Below are 16,974 nucleotides of genomic sequence, written 5' to 3'. Positions count from 1 at the left end.
TTTCCGCTGCCGTGGTAGAGATATGCTCGGACAATTGCGGTATGGCGTCAGACACGCTTTTTTGACACATCCATTATGAGGTATGCTTTGAGGAGCATGCACGTCTCGAGAAGTATGCATGCACCTCTACGGGGTCCTATATAAGAACCTCCCGACTTCGGCGGAGGTATAATTTTTCTCCTCATCTACTGTAGTCACAGTCTCTCTATTCTGCCTCTATTTCTTCTCGCCATCGCCTGACTTGAGCGTCGGAGGGTCGTCGCCGGGAACCCCTTCCCGGCCCGGCTTTGTTGCAGGTTCATCGGAGGCCTACGTCACTGTGGAGATCACCCGGGTGCAGTAGAGAGCGCCACGTCCCCAGTTTTCATCGACTCAGCGCACGGACAGGATCAAATTAGCACTGTCTGTGGGAACGCACCTGAATCCGAGTAGAGAAGATGGAAGAAGCTGGACGTCAACTCATGGTAACGCTCTCTCCCAAGGAGCTCGACGCACTCATCCAAGCGCGAGCTGCGAAGATGGTCGAGCAATAACAGAAGGCACAAGACGAGCGGACAGCGCAGTAGGCCGCCTCGGTTTCTGGTGGCCGAGCGGCAATGGAGGTCCGGCCAGAACAATACTCTACCTGGGCACAGAACAAGGGGCAGACCGGCACACCAGGAGACGCGCCGACCGCCCCTATTCCGTTCCATAGGGCACTGTTCCAGACTCTGTCGGAGCTGGCCTTAGCCAACTAGGGATCGTCCGATGAAGCACCTGTGCAGGACGCCAAGAAGGAGAAGGCGCCGCGTGTCGAGTCATCTCCCGAGCGGATCAATCGCTAGTTTTCCGAGGCGATCTTACAAGACCCTCTCCCGAAGCATTACGCCCCTATATCGATTGGAGAATATAACGACACAACTGATCTGGACGACACCTCGGTAAGTTCGATAATGCTGCTACGCTTCATCAATACACCGACGGAGTCAAATGCAGAGTCTTCCTCACTAATTATCCGGTTCGGCACAACGCTGGTTCCGGAGGTTGCCGAACGGATCAATCAAGAGCTTCAGAGATTTTCGAACGACATTCCTTCATCACTTCGCCAGCAGCCGGCGCTACCAGAAGACCAGCGTTAGCCTCTTTTCCATGAAGCAAGGGCCAAGAGAAACTCTCCAAACCTACATCCAACGCTTCAACCAAGCAGCTATGGACATCCTCTCAGTCTCGTCTGAGACAATGATGCATGCTTTTACACAAGGCTTAGTCAACGGGGACTTCTTTCGCTCGCTCATCAGGAAGTCGCCTCGCGATTACGACCACATTCTGAAAAAAACGAGTGAGTATATTAACGTGGAGGAAGCGCAGGCGGCCCGAAAGAAGGAAGCGCCAGGCGAGCCTCCAGCCCAAGCCGAACGGAGAACAAACACCAACCAGCCACCGCCGAGAGGACCATGTGCCGAGGGGATGAGACCACCTCAAGATTCCAGGTCGCCCGTCGTTCAGCACATTGCGGTCGAGCGACCTAGACAAAAGGGCAAGGTACTGATGTGGGTGTCTATCCGATCGGGAACTGCGGAATTGGGCGACGCCGCTTGGCACGACCCCTACCGGTACTTGGAAAGTTTTGTTTGCCAGCGGTTGCCCCATCGCTCTGACATTGGTCAATGCCGATGTCCTTGCAATCTCCTCGGAATTTGTGCAAATCCTCGCCATTAAGGCTGAGCACGCGGCCACGCCTACGTCATGGTGTTCATTAAATGCGACCCGTGAGCGGGTGCCACGTGGTCACGCAGCCGTCATCGCTCGCTCGAGCTGTCAGGGCTGATGTGACCTTTGGCCCTTTGAATTCGACGGTCAGATCTGCGCCTCGGGGCCAGTGACCTGGATCGGACGGCTTCGGTCGATTAAGCCCAATGTTTATAAGGGCATCTCTTCTTCCCCAGCCGCTTCGCGTTATCGCGTGTGCGCATCCGAAGGCTTCTGCTCCATCTCGTTCAGTGTTCCGGCGAACTCGTTTCTTTGCGTTCCAGCGATCCCTCGTCTTCTCTTTCGGTCATATTTTCTGTAAGGCCCCTTTGTCCTTCTCCTTTCAGTTCTTTTGTATTTTTCTTTGCACTCTCGCCGTATTCGTGCCCCCCCCCCTTTGACACTATTCCAGCCATTCTTCTTGTCAACCCTTGCCTTCTTTTGCTTCGGCCCTTGTTCTGGTAATGGTCAGTTCCTCTCGCCAGTCTGACCTCGCCCCCGACCTCTGGTATACCACAACGGAGAGCCGGTTCGGCGAGAGGGACACGCTGAGTCTTGTCCGAACCTTCGAACTTCCTTCTGACCATGAACTAATACTAATCGGCCACACGACCCTCCGATTGGCACTATTTACTTTTTCCGAGACCAGTTTGTAGCCGGTCTACGTTTTCCTGTTCATCCGTTCATCCTTGAGGTGTGCAACTACTTCCGCCTCCCGCTCGGCCAACTTGTCCCAAACTCCTTCCGGTTATTGTGCGGGGTAGTTGTCCTCTTTAAGCTACACGACATCCCATTAGTCCCCAAGACTTTCCACTATTTCTACTATCCCAAACAGTCCGAGTGGGACACCTTCCTCTTCCAATCGTGGATCGGTCTTGTTTTCTTCGACAAAATGTCGACCTCGAACAAACATTGGAAGAAGAACTACTTTTACCTTCGTTTTCCCTAGCGGCCACCTTTCCGAACTAAATGGCAGACCACCGTGCTGACCCTGCCGGACCTTGGTAAATACAAGAGTCAGCCTGACTACCTCTACGCAACCAATCTGCTAGCCGGGCGGAGATTTAACATCCACAAGCTGCTTTGCGAGGGTGTGCTGTACATATTCGGATTGAGCCCGATCCGAACGAAGCTCCCGAGCAGCATGGGTAAGCGTTTTCCTCGCCCCATTCCTTTTGGTCTAACTGATTTATTCTTCTTTTATGCAACTGAAATCATGTGGCGTGCTAAGGCCACTGAGCGGATGAGGTTGAAGGCTGCCGAGGTAGAGGCGGCAGCAGCTAAGGAGATGGTCGATCTAGGCATCGCACTGGTCGGCTCACACGAGGGTGAAAGCGAAGAAGCTCCACCCGCCGTTGGAGAGTTGGTCGTTCGGCTCCCTGCGACTGAAACGATCGGCGATGCCATCTTGTCTGTCGGACATCCGACGTCGAAGGACGCGGGGCACTCAGCCGAGGACTCCCCACTAGTGATACGCAAACGGCGCCAGACTGACCTTCACACCCACTCAGTTACATCTGTGGAACCGGTGACAGAGCAGGTCGACGCCCCCTCTACAGCAGTCAACCCGACCCCTACTTTGTTAGGATCTTTCGTACGGCTAGAGAGGGGGGTGTGAATAGCCGCCCCAAATCGCTCTCGTTTCTTCCTACAATTAGGTTAGTCGCAGCGGAAAATACAAAGAAACGAAAGAGAAGAAAACCAAACCTTAACACGAGGATGTAACGAGGTTCGGAGATTAGGGCTCCTACTCCTCGGCGTGTCCGTAAGGTGGACGAGTCCGGTCAATCCGTCGGTGGATGAGTCCCCGGAGAACCGGCTAATACAATATACTCCTTGTGGGTGGAGAAACCTCGCCACAAACGTTTGCAACAGCAAAGTGTACAAGAGCAGTAAGAAAAGCAATACAATATGAACACAATCGCACTCTACCAATTGCTTGCTTTCTTGTCGACTGGAGGTGAAGCAGCAACTTCACGCGACGCCTACAACAGCAGGAACCCAGCCGGAAGCTCACGCGAGCTCAACAAAGCTCAAGCACAGCAGCACTTAGAACAGCAAGAAGGAAGAAGAGTTATCGCGCAGCAGCAGCCTTCGACCCCTTTATACCTGCGAAGAAAACAGCGAAGAAACTACAGAAGAAATCTAGCCGTTGCGACGCAACGGCTAGTGCCTGGATCGGTCAGGGGACCGATCAGGACCTATTCTGATCGGTCCCCAGACCGATCAGCTTTCTTCACAGAAAGCTGCCCACCTTCTGTGCGGGTTCTGATCGGTCTGTGGACCGATCAGGCCACAGCTGGATCGGTCCACAGACCGATCCCAACCCTTGCTTTCTCAGCGACATTGTCTCTGATCGGTCCCCAGACCGATCAGGACATGGCCTGATCGGTCTGTGGACCGATCAGCCTGCCTCTCTTTGCCTCTGTTGCTGGCCGATCGGTCACCGATCGATCAAGAATCAACAGAGCTTGTTGTATCCGATCGGTCACCGACCGATCGAGCAACAGACACCGGATCGGTCCGGTGACCGATCCAGCTTGGTTTGGCCCAAACCAAGTCCCAAGACTTCAACCAATATCCGGTCAACCTTGACCTATTGGTACTTCATCCCTAGCATCCGTCACTCCCTTGACTGCTAGAACTCCCCGCCAAGTGTCCGTCAATCCTTTGACCTACTTGGACTTTCTCAACACCGGATGTCCGATCATCCCCGATCCATCTGGATTTTCCTGCCCGGCTTCACTTACTGGACTTTCACCGCTTCACTCACCGGATTTCCACACCGCCTAACATCCCGCTTAGGACTTTCCCCGGCTTCACTCACTGGACTTTCACCTTCACTCACCGGGACTTTCCTTTCACCTAGCTTCACTCACTAGGATTTTCACCGCTTCACTCACCGGATTTCCCCACCGCCCAGCTTCACTCACTAGGTCTTTCCCCTGGCTTCACTCACCAGACTTTCTCCAACTGCCTCGCTTCACTCACCGGGACTTTCCGATCGCTGGCTTCACTCACCGACTTTCTCCCGTGCCAAACTCCCTGTTTGGACTTTCCCCGTGCCAAGTCTCCATACTTGGACTTTCCGCGTGCCAAGCTACCTGCTTGGACTTTTCCCCGTGCCAAGTCTCCGTACTTGGACTTTTCCAGTGCCAAGTCTCCATACTTGGACTTTTCGCGTGCCAAGCTCCCTGCTTGGACTTTTCCGTTTGCCAAGTCTCCATACTTGGACTTTTCAGGTCAACCAGGTCAACCTTGACCTAGGGTTGCACCAATAATCTCCCAACCATCTATTCTTGTCTCACATCAAGAATACAACTCTTCCACGAGTGTCAAACATCAACATGCAACTCAACTAGGTCAATCTTGACCTAAGGTTGCATCAACAATCTTCCCAAGTCAAACATCAAAATACAACTCGAGTCAAGTCAACTCGAGTCGGGTCAACCAGGTCAACCTTGACCTAAGGTTGCACCAACAATCTCCCCCTTTTTGATGTTTGACAAAACTATAATCAAGTTAGGTTAACCCGATAACCTAACTTAGGTTTTCCAACCATCTTCCAATGTCCAATGTTCTTTCCTTGAACATTCTCCGGACATTCTCCCCTTAGGTTAACCCGATAACCTAACTTGGGTTCTCCAATAGTTCTCCCCCTTTTTGACACACATCAAAAAGAATTCCAATGTTCTTCCTTGAACATTCCTTGACATTCTTCCCCTAGCTTAGGTTAACCCGATAACCTAACTTGGGTTTTCCAATAATTCTCCAATGAACACATCAAAAAGTAAAAGGAGGATATCAAGGTCAAAAGTTTCTTCCTAATGAAAGTCCCATACCTTTCATTGAAACTCTTAATTTCCCCCTTGATACTAAACTCAACAATCAACTTAGTGATAATCTCATATCACTAATCCTCAAAAGTTTTAAGGAGTAAAACTCCCCTAAAAGTCAACTCCCCTTGATAATTAGGTAAAACTCCCCTTAAAGGTCAACTCCCCTTGACCATTGCACCAACAATGTCTTTGAGAGTTCCAAACCTTTAAATCCAAAATCACAACTTCCATAACTGAAATTTCAGACAACTGAAATTCAGGTTAGACGCCGATCGGTCCCGGACCGATCGAGAACCCTGGATCGGTCCCCGCACCGATCCCTTTCACCGATCGCAGCGTTATCGAACTCATCGGATCGGTCTGCATCGATCCACAATACTCTGGATCGGTCCGCAGACCGATCGAGCTTCCGGATCGGTCCCCGGACCGATCCACATTCAGAATTTCTGATTTCCCCTTCCGGAAATTCAGAAACTCCTAGAAAATTCCAGAAAATTCGAAAAATTACGAAACTTTGAGGATACATTCCTCATGTCATACACTATCATGGAAAAATAGTTTTCTATGAAAATAACTTCCATTTTTCAATCTTGATACAAAGTTCAAAAACTTTGAAATAATTCAAGTTTAACTCAACTTTGTATCATAATGTTCAATGATGAATGCAATCACTAAGATGGCTTCATCAAGGTTTTCCAAATCAATTTTAAAATGCTTTTAAAACCATTTGAATTTAGGACCATAATCTTAGGGCTAAATGTACATGACTTGTACACAAGCTTTCCCTATGATCCCTATTTTCTTGAATTAGGCTCATCTAGGTACAAAACCTATGCACCTTGATCCTAACTCATGATCCTAATATCTCACACACATCTAAAGTGTATCAAACACATCCAAGTCAATTTTGATGTGAGATATGGGTTAAGGTCAACTTAGGCTAAGTTCTCATGCATTTTCTAAACACCAATTTGATCTCAATATCAAATTATATGTTTGTCCTTAAATCAATTCAATTGATTATTAATGCAAGAGATGATGACATGGCATAAAATGGTATCATAAATGAAAACATGTGCCAATGTCATGATGTCATGGCATAAAGTTTGAAACTAAACTAACACATGACATATAGATAACCTAAGCATTATCATGACATTTCAAATGATAATAAGATAAATATGATGTCATGGCATGGCATATGGCAACCAATCATGGTAAGTTAGCATAGATAAATATACCTAGATTACCTATCTAAGTATCCTTAACCACTTTGCTAACTTAAAATCTAACCCTAGATTGCCCAAAGTGCTCCAAGAAAATGTCAAAACCCAAATTGGCATTTCTTGATCTCTTGTTTGATTTATACCATTTAAGATTTTACAAGAGTAGCACTTCTAAATTAAGGCCCGGATTGCCTTGATTACCTAAGAGAATATCAAAATCCCAATTTGACATTTCTCTAGGTTTTTCCAAATTGTGTCAATTCAAAGTAAGATTAATATATTCTCACTTTGGCACACCTTACTCTTCCAAGGAGTGAATGATAAAGATTATTCCATTTCATTTTCAAAGGTTCCCAAAAACCTTGAAAATGCTCCTTGAGTGTCAATTTCCTCAAAGTTGGGTTAACTACCCTTCTTATTGAGTTGACACTCTAACCCATCTATGGGATAGAGAAGATGCTCCTAGGAACCCAATACCTATTAGAGCTCATTGGGTTCACTAAATATTCACTAGGGATAACTTCCTAGCAACCTCCTAATGACCCTCTTAGGCTTTGAAGCCTTGGTCATTTGGGTCTCATCAAGGTCAACTATAGGGGTGACTCCCCTTGTAACCTTGGTAATGGTCTTCCTAGCCCTAGGTTTTGTTCCATAATCGAATGGAACATTATGATAGGTGGGCTTGACCATTTGGGACTTAGGTTTGTGACCCAAACCTTTCTTGTCCTTGGACTTGGGTTTTTGACCCCTAGACCCTAGAGTCAAATCCTTAAAAGCCTTTTCTAGAGAGTCAAGTCTTGACCTCAAGACTTGATTTTCTTTCTCTAATACCTCAAGTTTTGGTTTGTCATTCTTTCTTGAGGTGTTCCTAGGCATGTGTCTAGTTGATTTAGGGTTTCTACCTAGGTTTTCCTTAACCTTAGAAGTGTTAAACCTAGGGTTAGCATTCCTAGTAGTATCCCTATCTAGGTTGACATGTTTAGCACCTAAGCACATGTGTTGATTTCTAGTGTTAACATGCTCATCATTATTGACTAATGCAATAAAATTACTAGCATGTATCCTACTAGAATTGCACGAATGAGCCTTAAAAGATACCTTAGGGTTTGCCTTAGCTCCCCCTATCGATGTGCTCGATCTCTTGTCCTTGCGAGGTTTCCTCCCCTTCGGACATTGGCTCCTATAGTGTCCCCGTTGCTTGCATTGAAAGCACACCACGTGCTTCTTGCCTTTGCGTGTTGGGACTCCGGCTTCCTTGACCTTTGGTGCCGGTGGAGTCTTCCTAACTCTCTTTGGACATTTGCTCTTGTAATGTCCACACTCCCTACACTCAAAGCATATTATATGTAACTTATTTGAAATTGAAATGCTTGAGTTACCTAGGTTTGGGCATGGGTGTGAGCTCTCTTCCTCATCCCTTCCGGAGGTAGATGCCTCTTCTTCTTGCTCCGAACTTGAACAAGAGGAACTCTCCTCCTCTTCTTCCTTGGATGTTGAGTAGCCCTCAACTCCCAATTCGCTCCCTCCATGATGTGAGCTACTTGGCTCACTTAGCTCCTCTTCATGGCTTGAACTTGAGCTATCCTCATGGAACTTTGCCAAGTTGTTCCACAATTCCTTGGCATCGTTGTATCTACCTATCTTATGCAAGATATCACTAGGTAATGAAGATTCAAGGATTTTCGTTACCTCGTCGTTGATTGTGGATTGGTGGATTTGCTCTTTCGTCCACTCCTTCTTCTTGATAGGTTTTCCTTCCTCATCCATCGGTGGGGAAAACCCTTCTTGTACACAAAACCAATTTAACATATTAGTCCTAAGAAAATACATCATCCTTACCTTCCAATATGTGAAGTTGTCGTGAGACTCGTAGAAGGGTTGAATCGTGACATCTTCTCCATAGAGATCCATCTCTAGCTTTGCTCCCACGGGTGTTGATCCGATGAAGAGCGGCCTCGCTCTGATACCACTTGTTAGGATCTTTCGTACGGCTAGAGAGGGGGGTGTGAATAGCCGCCCCAAATCGCTCTCGTTTCTTCCTACAATTAGGTTAGTCGCAGCGGAAAATACAAAGAAACGAAAGAGAAGAAAACCAAACCTTAACACGAGGATGTAACGAGGTTCGGAGATTAGGGCTCCTACTCCTCGGCGTGTCCGTAAGGTGGACGAGTCCGGTCAATCCGTCGGTGGATGAGTCCCCGGAGAACCGGCTAATACAATATACTCCTTGTGGGTGGAGAAACCTCGCCACAAACGTTTGCAACAGCAAACAAAGAGTACAAGAGCAGTAAGAAAAGCAATACAATATGAACACAATCGCACTCTACCAATTGCTTGCTTTCTTGTCGCGGAATGAAGCTCACGCGACGCCTCAACAAGGAGGAGCTCAACAAAGCTCAAGCACGACAGCACTTAGCAAAAGGAAGAAAGAAGAAGAAGTAAGAGTGTCTCCACTTTATACCGAAGAAACAAGAAACTACGGAAGAAATCTGGCGTTGCAACGGCTGAGTACTGATCGGTCGGGGACCGATCAGACCTATTCGATCGGTCCCGGACCGATCGCTTTCTTCTGACTGCCCACCTTCATGCGGGTTCGATCGGCCCGTGGACCGATCGACAACCGGATCGGTCCACGCACCGATCCCAACCCTTGCTTTCTCAGCGACATTGTCTCTCGATCGGTCCCCGCATCGATCAGATGGCCCGATCGGCGTGGACCGATCACCGCCTCTCTTTGCCTCGTTGCTGGCGATCGGTCACCGATCGATCAAGAATCGAACAGAGCTTTGTATCCGATCGGTCACCGACCGATCGAGCAACAGACATCCGGATCGGTCGGTGACCGATCCAGCTTGGGTTTGGCCCAAACCAAGTCCCAAGACTTCCAAACCAATATCCGTCAACCTTGACCTATTGGTACTTCATCCTAGCATCCGGTCACTCCTCTTACCGTCTCCTGCCAAGTGTCCGGTCAATCCCTTTGACCTACTTGGACTTTCCTCAACACCGATGTCCGATCATCCCCGATCCATCTGGATTTTCCTTGCCTGGCTTCACTTACCAGACTTTCCCCGCTTCACTCACCAGGATTTCCACCCGCCTAACATCCCGTTAGGACTTTCCCACCGGCTTCACTCACGGGACTTTCACCGCTTCACTCACCAGGACTTTCCCTTTCACCTAGCTTCACTCACTAGGATTTTCACCGCGCTTCACTTGATTTCCACACCGCCTAGCTTCACTCACTAGGTCTTTCCCCTGCCTGGCTTCACTCACCAGGACTTTCTCCAACTGCCTGGCTTCACTCACCAGGACTTTCCGACTGCCTGGCTTCACTCACCAGGACTTTCTCCCGTGCCAAACTCCCTGTTTGGACTTTCCCCGTGCCAAGTCTCCATACTTGGACTTTCCGCGTGCCAAGCTCCCTGCTTGACCGTGCCAAGTCTCCGTACTTGGACTTTTCCAGTGCCAAGTCTCCATACTTGGACTTTTCGCGTGCCAAGCTCCCTGCTTGGACTTTTCCGTTTGCCAAGTCTCCATACTTGGACTTTTCAGGTCAACCAGGTCAACCTTGACCTAGGGTTGCACCAATAATCTCCCAACCATCTATTCTTGTCTCACATCAAGAATACAACTCTTCCACGAGTGTCAAACATCAACATGCAACTCAACTAGGTCAATCTTGACCTAAGGTTGCATCAACAATCTTCCCAAGTCAAACATCAAAATACAACTCGAGTCAAGTCAACTCGAGTCGGGTCAACCAGGTCAACCTTGACCTAAGGTTGCACCAACATACTTCAGTCGAGGCCATCTCCTCGGACCGAACTCCCTCCCAGCTTGACCTGCCGGTGGCTTCCCTTGAAGCGCAACCTGTCAGTTCCCTGCCTCGGGCTCGTCTTCGACTTAGGCGCTCCGGCATAATCTCTGCTCCGCTCGGCGAGTCGTCTGGTCGCTCAGCCTCAGCCCAATATGATCCGAGCGGTCGTCGAGTGATTAAGGCCATCCTCTATCTCCCCACAGAAGAATTTCTTCTGGCGGCTGATCGGCCAGTTGTCCCAGAACATCAGATCACCATCTGCGGACCGCTCGCCAAAATATGAGAGGATGCGAGGGCCTGTGTGGCGTTAATGACCCCCGGTCAGCTCGGTGATAGTCATTTGCAGCAGGCTACTGGGGTATGCTCCTCAAACTCTTATATAATTATTTTGCTCGCTCCTTGATATTATTTCATTTGAGTGCAGAGCTGGGCGGAGAACATCGCGGTCAACAACCATTTGGCGGCACTGGAGGAAGAGTTGAAAAAACTTCAGATTTCTGGAGGGGCGCCTGCTCAGGGGCCTTCGTATGCCACGCTTCGGTCCGAGCTGAACAAGACAGATAAACTGCTTGCGGCCGAGCGGTACAAGTCTTCTGGCCTGGAAACCAGGGTAGCTGGGCTTGAAGCCGAGGTTAAGTCTCACGACCAGGAGATTAAGCTGGCGACTAACAGAAAGAATAGGGTCGTCTCTGATTTAGAAGCAAAGAATGTGCAGGCCTGAGCGCTGGAGCAGCGCGTCCAGAAATTGACTGGCCTGCTATCCACCGTGCGAGAAAGCCGATCGACTGCTGAAGCTAAACTTCAAGGAGATACGAAGGATCTCCAAGACGCTCTCGAAGCTGCCCGAGCTGCACTAAAGGAATACCAAGACGGCGAATAAGGCCGCTTCGCGATGATGAAGCAGAACTATTTCCGCTCGGACGAATTTGGCGAGAAGTTTAGCAATCGGCTGGTCCTGGCCTTTGAGGAAGTCATCCGGGCTATCACTGCTTATCTGAAGCCTAAGGGTCATCTCCCGGAAACGACCTCTATCCGCCTTCCCCCCCCCCCCAAAAGACTTGGTCGGACTGCTGGAAACCATCCCCGAGCCCATCTTTGATGTTTTGGAGTGAGGAGCGTCTTTTGAAGTTTCATCTGTATGCTCGCCGTTCCGTGAGTTAATATTATCCGCCGCTATCTGACTTTTAGCCCGTTTTTGTCTGTGTACTTTTATACGACGAGTCAATATAACTTTCGATTATGTTCTTGTTTACTTCTTCGAACGCATTCTTTCCGAGCGGCATTCGGCGGTATTAGGGCCAGGGGGTTTATAGTCGCCGGTCCGACTTAGGGATTTAACGTCGCCGTTCGACGGTCTTCGGGTCGGGGGGTTTATAGTCGCCGGTCCGACTCGGGGATTTAACGTCGTCGCTCGACGGTCTTCGGGCCGGGGGGTTTATAGTCGCCGGTCCGACTCAAGGATTTAACGTCGCCGCTTGACGGTCTTCGGGCCGAGGGGTTTATAGTCGCCGGTCCGACTCGGGGATTTAACGTCGCCGCTCGACAGTCTTCGGGCCGCGGGGATTTATAGTCGCCGGTTCGACTCTGGGATTTAACGTCGCCGCTCGACGGTCTTCAAGCCGGGGTTTTTATAGTCGTCGGTCCGACTCTGGGATTTAACGTCGCCGCTCAACGGTGTTCGGGCCGGGGGGTTTATAGTCGCCGGTTCGACTCTGGGATTTAACGTCGCCGCTCGACGTTCTTCAAGCCGGGGTTTTTATAGTCGTCGGTTCGACTCTGAGATTTAATGTCGCCGCTCGACGGTCTTCGGGTCGGAGGGTTTATAGTCGCCGGTTCGACTCGGGAATTTAACGTCGCCGCTCGACGGTCTTCAGGCCGGGGGGTTTATAGTCGCCGGTCTGACTCTGGGATTTAACGTCGTCGCTCGACGGTCTTCGGGCCGGGAGGTTTATAGTCGTCGGTTCGACTCTGAGATTTAACATCGCCGCTCGACGGTCTTCGGGCCGGGGGGTTTATAGTCACAGGTCCGACTCTGGGATTTAACATCGCCGCTCGACGGTCTTCAAGCCGGGGTTTTAATAGTCGTCGGTCCGACTCTGGGATTTAACGTCGCCGCTCGACGGTCTTCGTTCGGCTTAAATTGTTCGTATCCTTGGTTTCCTTTGATTTTACTCCTGCGGTCAAAAGATACAACAGGATTGAATACTACGAGTTACAATGACACACCTTTCACCCAGCTCGGTATGGTTGGAGATGATTTACGTTCCACGGTCGTTTTAGCTTCCGTCCATCTTCATCCTCGAGGTAATAGGCACCCGATCGGAGCTTCTCTACAATCTTGAACGGTCCAACCCAAGGAGCTCCCAGCTTGGTCACATCGCCGACCGGCTTGACTTTCTTCCAGACGAGGTCGCCGACCTGAAAAGATCTCAGAATTACCCGTCTGTTGTAGCTTTGCTTCATCCTCTACCGATACACCATCAACCGAACGGCGGTCTTAGCTCGCGTCTCGTCCACCAGGTCCAGCTCCAAATGCCTACGCTCAGCATTGTTCTCATCGTAGACTTTGATCCGGTCGGATTCTACCCCGACTTCTACCGGGACGATGGCTTCTCCCCCGTACACCAGGTGAAAGGGGGTCGCTCCTGTTCCCTCCTTGGGCGTCGTTCGGAGCGTCCATAATACCCTGGGCAGCTCGTCCACCCAACTGCCTCCTGTTGGAACCCCGAGGTGTTTTGATGTGATCAAACAAGTTAAGTTAGGTCCTGCGTTGTTTAACCCTTGTGTCTAAGTGTGCAGGAACTTAGGAACACAGGAAGTCGAGCGGAAGACGCGGCTAGCGAGAAGGACGGCACGGGAGAGAGCCGACGGGCTCGGTGCGTCCGAGGGATGAGGTGTCCACGGAAGAGTACACCGGTGGACGAGAAGAACGTGCGCGGCGTTCGAGGGACGAGAAACCGGGTCGAGAAGGTCGGAACATGGGTTCGGGTGAGCCCTATTCCGGATGGCCGAGATCACCCAAGCTAGTGGAGCCGGAACGGAAGACCCGGACCGAAACGAACTGAACCGGAGCAGAGAGACCAGACAGAAAAGTCAACAGAGTTGACTTTCTTGGTCCGGGCGCCCGGAATTGGATTTTATCCAGATTGGTCAAACTCGATCTACGTGAGGGATAAAGTTTTATCCCAGGCGCCTGGAACCCTTCCAGGCGCCCGACCAAGGCTATAAATATAGCCTTGGTCCAGAAGCTAAAACGACGAACTTGTAATCAACTTCTGTGTGCTTTACTTTTCTTCTTGTACGTTCAACGCTGTAAGAGGCTACGTCGCCCAGAGGAGAATCAGATAGTGCGCTTACATTCCTTGGATTAGCAATCCCCTGATTGCAAACCAAGTAAAACTCTGGTGTCTGTTTTTCTTTACTTAGTCTCTTTTATTTATTTATTACAAGTGTTCATTATATAGTTGAAATCCAAGAAAGGTTCGTGTTTTAATTTGTAGGGCAATTCACCCCTCCCCTCTTGCCGGCCTCCAAAGGGACCTACAAGTGGTATCAGAGCAAGGACGCTTCAGGAGGACTAACCGCCGATCGAAGCAACAAAGATGGCCGGACCAAGCATCGTTCCACCAAAATTCGAGGGGAACTTCACAGACTGGAAGCGTCGTATGGAGGTATTTCTAAAAACTGAGATTGAAATTTATTTTATTATGAAATACGGTTTTGTAGCTCCAACAAATCAGAACGGTGAAGAAAAAGAAGAAAGCAATTGGACAAAAAAAGAGCAGAATGAGTTCGTAGCAAACAGCCGTGCGGAACATCACCTGCTAAGCGTATTACCGCCTCAGGAAGTAAACCGCATCGGAAGCTACTCATCAGCTAAAGATCTTTGGAAGAAGTTTCTAGAACTCCACGAAGGCACATCCGAAGCGAAGCTCGCTAGAAGGGACATCCTCCGAAACAAACTAATGAACATCCGCTTGGAGAAAGGTGAGAAAGTAGCCGGTCTACATGCAAAGGTAAAAGAACTAGTTATGGTCTCGAGAACCTCGGTGAAAAGGTAACAAATCGGGACGCCTTACGCCACGCACTCAACGCCTTTCCCAGAACTCCAGAGTGGACGTCAATCATCGACGCCTACTACATCTCAAAGGACCTGGAGGTAAGTACATTAGAGGAATGTTTTTCTACTCTTGAATTACACGAAACTAGATGTGCAGGAACGACAAAGGATACAACCCAGACTATAGCACTGAACACAACTCAGAAGGATGAACTCGAGTCAGACTCCGAAGACGATCAAGAAGCGCACATGGTAAGAAATTTTAAAAAATTCTTTAGGTCTAATAAATTTAAAATGCAGAATAAAAAGAATCAAAAAGGAGGAAGAAAGGTGCGATGCTACCAGTGTCAGAAGGAGGGACACATAAGAGAAGACTGCCTAGAACTCAAAAAGGACAAAAGGAAGTCTCCCAAGAAACACAACCTAAAAGCAACTTGGGATGACACTTCTTCATCTGAATCAGAAGCTCAAGAATACGTCGGGATAGCACTGATGGCAAGCTACGATGGACAAAGTATATCAGAATCGAGCAACGATGAAGAGGGAGCGACCTCGGATGAAGGCAGCGAAGCAGGGGGAGATTCAGGCTTTAAGTCTGACATGGTAAGTGAGGTATGCCTCTTACCCCCTGATCAACTTTACTCTAGCATTAAGGCAATGACTAAATCCATGTATAAATTAGAAAAAGAAAATGCCAAATTAAAAAATGAAATTTTGAAAACAAAAGGAATTTTAGCAAAATCATGTCTAATAGAGGATTTTGATAAATTGAAAATTCACAATGAAAAACTAAAAGAAGAAATAGAAAGATTGAAAAAATATAAAAGTTCAAATATTTCTACTTTTAGAAATTATAGAGGTTTAAATTGGTATTATAGATTTCATCAAAGTCAAATTAGAAATATATCAAAAATCTATGTACCTAGGAAATACTTGGTTAACCCTGTAGGTAGGAACCTCTACTGGGTTCCAAAAACCTGTTTAATTTAACTTAGCATTTTCAGCAAGGAAATTAAACGACTAATTTCATTATGAGGCTTTGTCTAAGGAAGTGGTTGTTGCTCCAATAACCAAGAAGACCTAGTGCCTCGCCACGACTTGGAAGCCAAGTATCGAAATGAAAAGTTTAATTGACTAACTGAAAAAGCATTAATTTAATTTACCTAATGCTTTAAAAGAGTTATTCAATTTATATAATTTATAATAATTTTTTTTTAAATTAATTTTTTTTTAATTGACTAAGAAAATTTCTGAAAATTATTGACTTAGAAATTTTCTGAAAATTGACTTAGAAATTCTTTTTGGAAATTGACTTAAATCTTTTTAAATTAACTTAGATATTTTTTTTAACTTAGGAATTTTTCTATGAATACTGTCTTAGACATTTTTCTTTGAAAATTGCTTTAGAAATCTTTTATAAAAATTCACGTTAAAATTTTCTGAATATTGACTTAGAATTTTTTTACTAAATATTCTCTTTTGAAACATTGCCTTAGAAATTAATATTAATTGCCTTAAAAAGTTTTATGAAAATTCACTTAAATTTTTTTTACCTTAGACTTGTTTAAAGAACCCCTATTTTTAATGTGATCAAAGGGGGAGAAGAATGTTAAGTCTAGGGGGAGGTATATAAACTTTTTTATGAAATATCTTTGGACTTAATTACAAATAAATTATTTTTATTGCATCTGTTTTTCCCTAGCTTAACTTGGGTTGCTCACATCAAAAAGGGGGAGATTGTTGGAACCCCGAGGTGTTTTGATGTGATCAAACAAGTTAAGTTAGGTCCTGCGTTGTTTAACCCTTGTGTCTAAGTGTGCAGGAACTTAGGAACACAGGAAGTCGAGCGGACACAGGAAGCGAGCGGGAGAGAGCCGACGGGCTCGGTGCGTCCGAGGGACGAGGTGTCCGCGGAAGAGTACACCGGTGGACGAGAAGAACGTGCGCGGCGTTCGAGGGACGAGAAACCGGGAAGGAAGGCTGCTCGAGGAGAAGGCCGGAACATGGGTTCGGGTGAGCCCTATTCCGGATGGCCGAGATCACCCAAGCTAGTGGAGCCGGAACAGAAGAGCCGGACCGAGACGAGCTGAACCGAAGCGGAGCGACCAGACAGAAGGGGCAACTAGTGATATCATTCTCGAGACACCTGCCGCCGACAAACAGCATGGTCGGCAGTCGGGTCGTACCGAGGATCGTACGGGGGAAGTTTCCGCTGCCGTGGCAGAGATATGCTCGGACAATTGCGGTATGATGTCAGACACGCTTTTCTGACACAATCATTCTGAGGTATGCTTCGAGGAA

Source organism: Zingiber officinale, chromosome 2A, assembly GCF_018446385.1.
Source record: "Zingiber officinale cultivar Zhangliang chromosome 2A, Zo_v1.1, whole genome shotgun sequence".
In the NCBI taxonomy this organism is placed as follows: domain Eukaryota; kingdom Viridiplantae; phylum Streptophyta; class Magnoliopsida; order Zingiberales; family Zingiberaceae; genus Zingiber; species Zingiber officinale.
This window is presented reverse-complemented; position numbering follows the sequence as displayed.